Below are 7581 nucleotides of genomic sequence, written 5' to 3'. Positions count from 1 at the left end.
ACAGGAAAAAGGATAATATTTGAAATGTAAATAAATAAAATATCCTATAAAAATTAATACTTTATGGTATATTGTTGATGTTCCATAAATAACCGTCTCAAATATTTCATTCTTGTAGGAAGCTCGGCTAGGCAAATTGTCATAAATTAAGCAAAATTATCTTGGGAAATAATTTTACAATGCCTTCGGGAAGGGAAAAGGAAATCAATTAAAATTCACTCTTAGTTCCATAGTCGTTAAAGTATTAAAGACATTAAATATGCCATAAAAATTAGTGGAACTGATCACACAGGTTGAATGGCAAAAACAAACAGGAGATTTGATTGTCACACAGAGATACTTGTCAATTTCCTCCCACATATTCTAGACTTGAGGGAACAAGGAGGGTGAGAATAGTTCCATCAGAACCTACACACCTGGAAAGGGAACTTGCCAAGTGTTCCAAGGCGGTCAATCAACCTGGGAGTCAGGCAGCAAAATAATCAGGTGTAACGAGCAAAAGCAGAGTTGAGCCTGGAAGCAAACAGACCTTGATGTTCTCAAGGTATCCTTAATATTCCTTTCCTGACCTCTGACTGAAGCTCCTGATATGTGAGATTTCAGTGGATCAGCTGATCCTAACCTGGTTAGCTGGGACAGAAAACCCCTGGCAGAGTCCGAGCCATTCAAAGTGGGGGGCTTTGAAGGTGAGTTTTGAATGTGACCATGTAGCCTCATCCTTTGAAAAGTAATTCCCATAGACAAGAAGTTACAAAATAAGCCTCTGATATGTTGTATATGAAATATGTAAGTTATTGTGATCACAGAGTCAATACATTTGTTTTGGTTAGTAATGATTCACTCACATAAATACAAAAGTTTCACATAGAAGAGGTGCCTTTGGCCACTGTAGAGTACAAACTGGAAAAACAGAGGAAAGTAAGGCCTTTTCACTGCTGCCTGTGATCTGATGATTTATTTTTTATTTATTTATTTTTTACATTTTTACCCATGCCGTTGGTTGCTCTTGTGGGAACTTTCTTCAAAAGATTAATCGTTTCTGTGTCACAAGGAGACACGGAGAAGCTTCCAAGGGTGTTTTAAGTAACTGAACTGTTGGAAAAATAACAGCGGCAGTGTACAACATTATCATGCCATAAATGTGGCCACAAGACTCTACTTATCTCTCTAAGTATCTTTAAGTCTGGTCATACATGGAGCAATTGTCCATGGTTGAAGAAAGAACTCCCCTCTCTCTGTTTAGGTTTGTGAACAAATTGACAACTATGTCATTAGTTAAGTGCCCCGGGGGGCACTGCTGCTTACACTCACTAGTGATAAACAGTGTTTGATATGAAGGTGCAGAGAAAGGTGCCCTGGAGGGAATGGCAACCACAGGATGTCAGATTCAGTGGCATCTGGAAGTCACATATTTTATCCAGAATTTTTGAGAAGCGAATGTCTTTTCTTGCTATCTTTTATAGATGTGTAGGCACCATGTCAATTAGAAAAATGAAGTTTACACACAACTTAGAAAAAATGGTTTATTTTTACAATGCATCATAGAATATAAAAAATATCTCCCAGTACATGATCATTTGGTTGTGACACTTTCAGTTGAAAAGAAGATTTTATAGTACACATTTTACAGATGAGTAAACACAAAATTATGGGGCAGTATGGATATGTCTCAACTTCTCTTGATGGAGTACACTAATTCACAGAGTTATATTTGCCCGGTGGTGGAAAACACTGCACTAGTTTAGTCAGCTCAGTATAAGAAATGTGCTCACCACTTACAGAGTCTTATAAAAGTTACAAACTACTTCACTTTCCTTGACTGCACAAAAGCTAATTACATACAATATTTGCAGTAGTTTCATTCACAGAATCAAACTTTTTTGTTTACAAGGAAAAGATTTAACGTAAATCTCTGAGAATGGACTTTGTCATGTGAACCTCAGTATGTTTCCTTGTTAACCATAGTCACGGAGTTAGCATACTGTAGAAATTAAATAAAATGGCAAGACATACTCCTGCCTCTCCAACCGTCTGTTACCTTTAATGTCTTATTACCCATTGTATTAATTGAATTTAATATGTGTGACTCTTTACTCTACTTAGTAAGTATACTGTCTTCAGAGAAGTCTCCATTCACATCACCTCAAAATATACCACGTTCATCTTTGAACACAGGGCAAACTCTTGAGAAAGCACCAAGTACGCTCAGAAACACAGTACCAACTCTGTTTACTCTATGAACTCTATTTTCTGTGACCCTTCATTACTTACCATGCACATCAAGTAAATGGTCCTCAAACTGTGTATGACCTAATGACTATAAACACAAATGTTTCCCTGCACATGTTGGCAATGGTCTCTTTCACTGTCTTCTTGGGAAAGCCTACACTTTATAGGGCTCATCTGGTGCTCCTAAGAAAATGCTATTATCATATTTAAGCTTATCACATCTTGATTATACCAAATCATTTATATTTCATTTGCTCAATAGTCAATTATGTTTTGTGTTTTACAAATGAGAGGGACCCAGGGTAATCTAATTAGTGTTTCAAGATGGGTCACATGGTAAAAACTATTATGAGTGTCTCCTTCTATAGTTCTAAGCACCATTCCTCTACCAGTCTCCACCATTAATTATCCTTTCCCCCAATGTGCTGAAGAAGAGGATTTGATATATAAATTGAGCAGACACCCCCTAACCCCCAAAAATCTAGTGATATTTATATAAGTTTAACTCTAGGGAAAGTGAATAAAGAATACAAATTTAATAATGTAATATAAAAGGAATATTTTATTTTAAATAACTTACACATCATACGTCCTGGTCAGCTGTAATTTTCATTTGAGTATCGGTGAGTAGTAAGAGACACCCCCAAACAATTTTTCAATGAGTGGCTGGAAAATAGCATGGGTCAGCAATTGAAGAGAAAAAAAACTATAGGGACAAAGAATGTGCTGGCTGCACAACTGTTATGATTCCCAAAGAGAAAAGCGATGGTGTGCTCATGCCGGTTCACGGGAAGGAAGAACTTCTCTAAATGCTCCAAGCAAATGACGGAAGCTTGATGAAGCTTGCTTTTGCATTTGTTTCCTGATGCAAGGAAATCAAGGGATGTTAGAGGCTGGCATGCCCCTCTTTAGGAAAACAACAGAAAACACATAACCTGGTGCCCCAGGGCAAATCTTAAATTGTGTTCTTGACATTACTTACTTATATTTCTTCCCTTTGCTTCTCTCTTGGGTTGACGTAAATAATACCATTTAACTAAATAAATTTTAACACAGTTTAAATTCATTACAAAATGATTAGTTACAATTCTAAATTAAAAGTTGTGTGGGAATTATCGAGTTGTATAAGTAATAAATTTTTCTTTTTCTTTCTTTTTTTTCTTAGTTTTTGTTATGTAGTTTTCTTTCTCCAATCTTGTTAAAAGAAATATAGGAATAACTAATTAACTCAAGTTCCATTTACTGTATTCTTTTTACCCATGTAATGTTACCTTGTCTGCATCTTTCTCATCATGCTGTGATTAAAATAAAAACTGTTTAATGGAGGAAAAGTATGCATACCAACTAACCCTTGTACTCATTAGATGAGAAAACTCACTGTCCATTATCATATCCATTTAGGATTAAGACTAATTTTAAATAACTTGTGCATTTTAAATATATTAATACATAAATCAGATGAATTTTAAATAACCTCCTTCCAGAATTTAGAGTTACTATCATTCAAACTACATGGTATCATTTATTTGACTATAAAAAAAAGGAATGCATTGTTTGTTGTTGCTGCTTGAAGGTGATGAGACTCAGAACAATGTTATCTACCTTATTTTAATATTTTCAATTCAGAGAAATCAATTCCTGATCTAAAAATAAAAGAAGCAAAGCCTGTGATGTAAGAAAATCTTGACTTTTCTTGGGAAAGTACAGACGAAGCTAACACAAGGCTTAAGAGAATATTCACATGATGTTGAAGACCATCATGTTGGGAGGCAGAATTGTCAATCTAATATTCTTAATAGGGTCAAAAGATTCAGCATCTCTAGGACAGGGTTGATTCTCCCTGAAAGATTTTGTGGCATTGATCTCCAGTTATGCTTACAGTGGATTTTAATTATCTGACGACATTAAGTTGTGACAAATCAAATATCAAGCCTCTTTTGTGAAATGATGAATAAAATCTGCATGTGTGTAAAAACGGGTACAGAAAAAGATCAGAATTAGACGTCAGAACATCAACCTTGTGTTGAGTAACTGCACTGCCCTTGGAGAGAATTACAAAGCTTAACTCAGGCTGACCTGGGTATTTCATGTAAACGTGGGAGGCCATCAAGATTCTAAAGGCTGAATCACTGAATTGACATAGTGATATATTTGAAAATAGTTCAACGAATCAATATAGCTCTTATGCTAGTCTATAGGAATTCACTTTGTGAAAAAAATATTAACTGTTAAGCTTGTTTGGTGGTTTTGAACACTTCTTTCCACTACAAGTGCTACCCAATTTTTAAGATCATTCCAAGGTTGATATTAAAGCAACAGTCTGATGTGGTTATTTAATAGGTAATTTTAATATTCAAAAATCTCAATATTGGATTTTATGAAGGCACCTGTAGGGAGCTCCAAAATATATTTGAAAGCTTTTCTGGACTCTCACATCACAAGATCCATCTTTATTACAAGATAGTGTCTCTAATGGGGCTAATCACAGGCCTCAAGGACTCTTGGCAGTGATCTCCTGTCTGGACAAGTTAATACCTATGAGTTAATTGATCATCACATATAAGGAGATCCATCTTGGAAGAGTGATTATTTTCCCCATGGACTATATCACTATATGTGAGTCATCTATTCTTAAATTTATACTTAATTCAGTTTGATGTCAAAAAAGAAGGTATCTGTTTAGTAGGTTTGAGGCATAAATAACATTTAAGCAGAGAATAAGCAGATCATTAACATTTTATAGATCTGTAAAGAATTAGAAAAACATGTAAACCTACATGGCAGGTGTCTGGTGATTTATCCACTTAATTGTCTTCATTGTTGTATAATGAAACACTCAGGTATATATGTATATATATGTGTGTGTATATTTATACACACACATATATATGTATATATATATATATGTATATTATACATAGTCTTTGAGATTCTTCATTCAAGATTAATAATGTCCAATGAGAACACCTAAAGAGATGAAATAGTAGAACTAATTTAATTGATTATCTTGGAGTTCCAACTTTTAATTAATGGGCACATTACATGTGGTAATAATTTGGTTAGCAAAATGATAAAGATGAATTTTATCATAAGATATATATTATATATATAGTATATATCATGTTAAAGAAAGATAATAATCATTATGCCAGTTCATTTTCTTCTTGGACAATTTGTCAAATTAATTTCTATGCTAATTTTTATGAGAATATATTTGGTGTTTGTGTACATAAGTGTGTGTGTGTGTGTGTGTGTGTGTGTGTGTCAGAAGTTGACACTGACCATCTTCTTCATTCAGTTTTCACTGTTTGCTAAGGAAGAGGCTCTTGCTGAACTTGTTTATAGTTTAGTTAAATGGTTTGCCTTTCTGTGTCTTCAGATAGCTGGGATTAAAGGTTGGCCCAGGGTACTCCTGTCCATGTGCTGTGAGTACTCCACAAGGTAAGTTGATTTTAAGAATTGCTATATTTCTTTAGTTAGTTTTTTTCTTTTTTTTCTTTTTTTTTTTACAATTTACTCTATCTCTGTTTACTTGTTGATGTTTAATTTATATTGTAATACATACTGGGTTGGCCTCCTGAAAAGGGCCATATGACAAGGAATATCCATTTAGATTGTAAATACTGCTCCAGCTGCTGGCAAACATTGTCTTTGATCAGATTTCTTTTTTATTTGAAAGTCCTGGTTTTATTATTGAGAATTTGTCTATTTTGAAGGTAGTGAGCATATGTACTGTAACTGTAATGTTAAATTTAATTTTTTTTAAGTTTACTTTTTTATGTAAATAGGTATTCATTTATTGTTTATGGGAATGCATGTGATTCAACAGAACTTCTGTATGTTATAAGGACTTTAATTTTTCTGTATGAAACTGATCATAACCATTAAGCATTCAGGTATATGTGTTAATAGGTAGGAAGTAACTCAGAATGGTTTTAGTTCAATCATAAAAGGGTCTATGATTTTTATGGATTGACTTAAAAAGACATTTAATATAAAAGAAGATATTCATAAGATGTTAAAAATCAAATATTTAGGGAAGTAAGCCTCAATATCAAATGGCATCGGGTAATCTAGAGAGTGGAGAATGTTGGGAGAAATAAATCATGTACTTGAGTAACTCTTCTTTTTATCTCAAGAGAAGAAACATTTCTCTTAACTCAAATTAGGAAATTATTATACATTTTATATATATTTATATAAAAGTTACAAGTAGCAAGCATATGACACAAAGAAATGGAACAGTAACAGCAGTATTTGAGAATGCATGCTTTTTACAATGTGTCTAATAAAGAGGGCATTTTTTCCAACCTAAATATCCAGTACTGACATGCAGGGTATTTTTCTCAAACTGTCAGTTCAGTCATATTGCTAAGTGCTTAATCAAACAAAATTCTGTTGTAGAGTTTGAATGGTAAAATACCTGATTTCAAAATGCCATTTGTGAAACTCAGTATCTTTCCATGGTAAAAACAGAAAGGAAAGCAGGGATACACAGAAACGATAAGGGGGAAAGACAAAGAGAAAGACAGAGAGAGGGGTAGAGAGATTTGTCTTATTGCAATGTAGATTTTACTCATTACATTTTACTGAATTTAATTATAATGAAACAGCAGGTGTGCACAGTCCATAGAACCTCTCGGTGATGCTTTCATGATCCACATTTGCGTTTTTCACTGCAGCTTGCTCAAAAATCACACAGGGACTATTCTCAGGCAGTCTATGCAATGAAAACAATGGACGTATAACACGGAGTTCACCCAAAGTTTTGTTTCCTTTTCCCAAAGATCACACAGGTACAAACATTTAACAAAGACACACAGACACCATATAAACAAATGCGAAACCAACAATAAACGTAAAGCTGGGGTAGTCTCAATCAGGAACTAATTTCTTCTTCAAGTTTCCGTAAATCTCAGAATGTATTGAAAACCTAAGGAGCACTTGGTGATCAGCAACCGAATTAGGAAATGGACACATCATTGCGCGGCAGCAGGGAGTCTTGCCGAAGGAATAACGCATGTCTGTAACTCTTACGTTTGGAATAAAGGCAGTGGAATGAATTTAGAAATATGTCCACTTTTCACAATTCACTACGGAACTTTCTTTTCACAGTCCCCATGTTTGTGTAAATAGTTCTTCTCTGAAAATAAAGCACAGTTAAAACATTTTCTCCCAATGGGAAAAGAAATGCGACAAACACACCAGCTTATTAAGGTCAGACTGAGCATGGAATGCATTCTCCTAATTCAAGAACAGTTGGGAGGCTCGAGGAGTTTTGAGGAGATTAGCTGCGAAGCAAATTTAATTGGAGACGAATTAGAGTAAAATAAACACAGACCACCAAGCGAA

The 7581-nt window shown here is 34.4% G+C and overlaps 1 protein-coding gene across 4 annotated transcripts in view; it reads right to left on the bottom strand.

Moving 5' to 3' along the window:
• Window positions 1–1509: 1509 nt before the first annotated feature.
• Neto1 (neuropilin and tolloid like 1) overlaps window positions 1510–7581 on the bottom strand; it is a 120394-nt gene continuing 114322 nt past the window's right edge. The window contains exon 11 of one of the 4 annotated variants that reach the window (XM_087592700.1): window positions 1510–3091. The gene's annotated coding sequence lies outside the window, so the exon portion shown is untranslated. 4 annotated transcript variants of the gene reach the window in all.

Source organism: Rattus norvegicus, chromosome 18 (assembly GCF_021556685.1).
Source record: "Rattus norvegicus strain SHRSP/BbbUtx chromosome 18, alternate assembly SHRSP_T2T, whole genome shotgun sequence".
NCBI classification, from domain to species: domain Eukaryota; kingdom Metazoa; phylum Chordata; class Mammalia; order Rodentia; family Muridae; genus Rattus; species Rattus norvegicus.
Note: the sequence above shows the minus strand (reverse complement) of the source record. Positions and strands in the feature narration are given on the sequence as shown.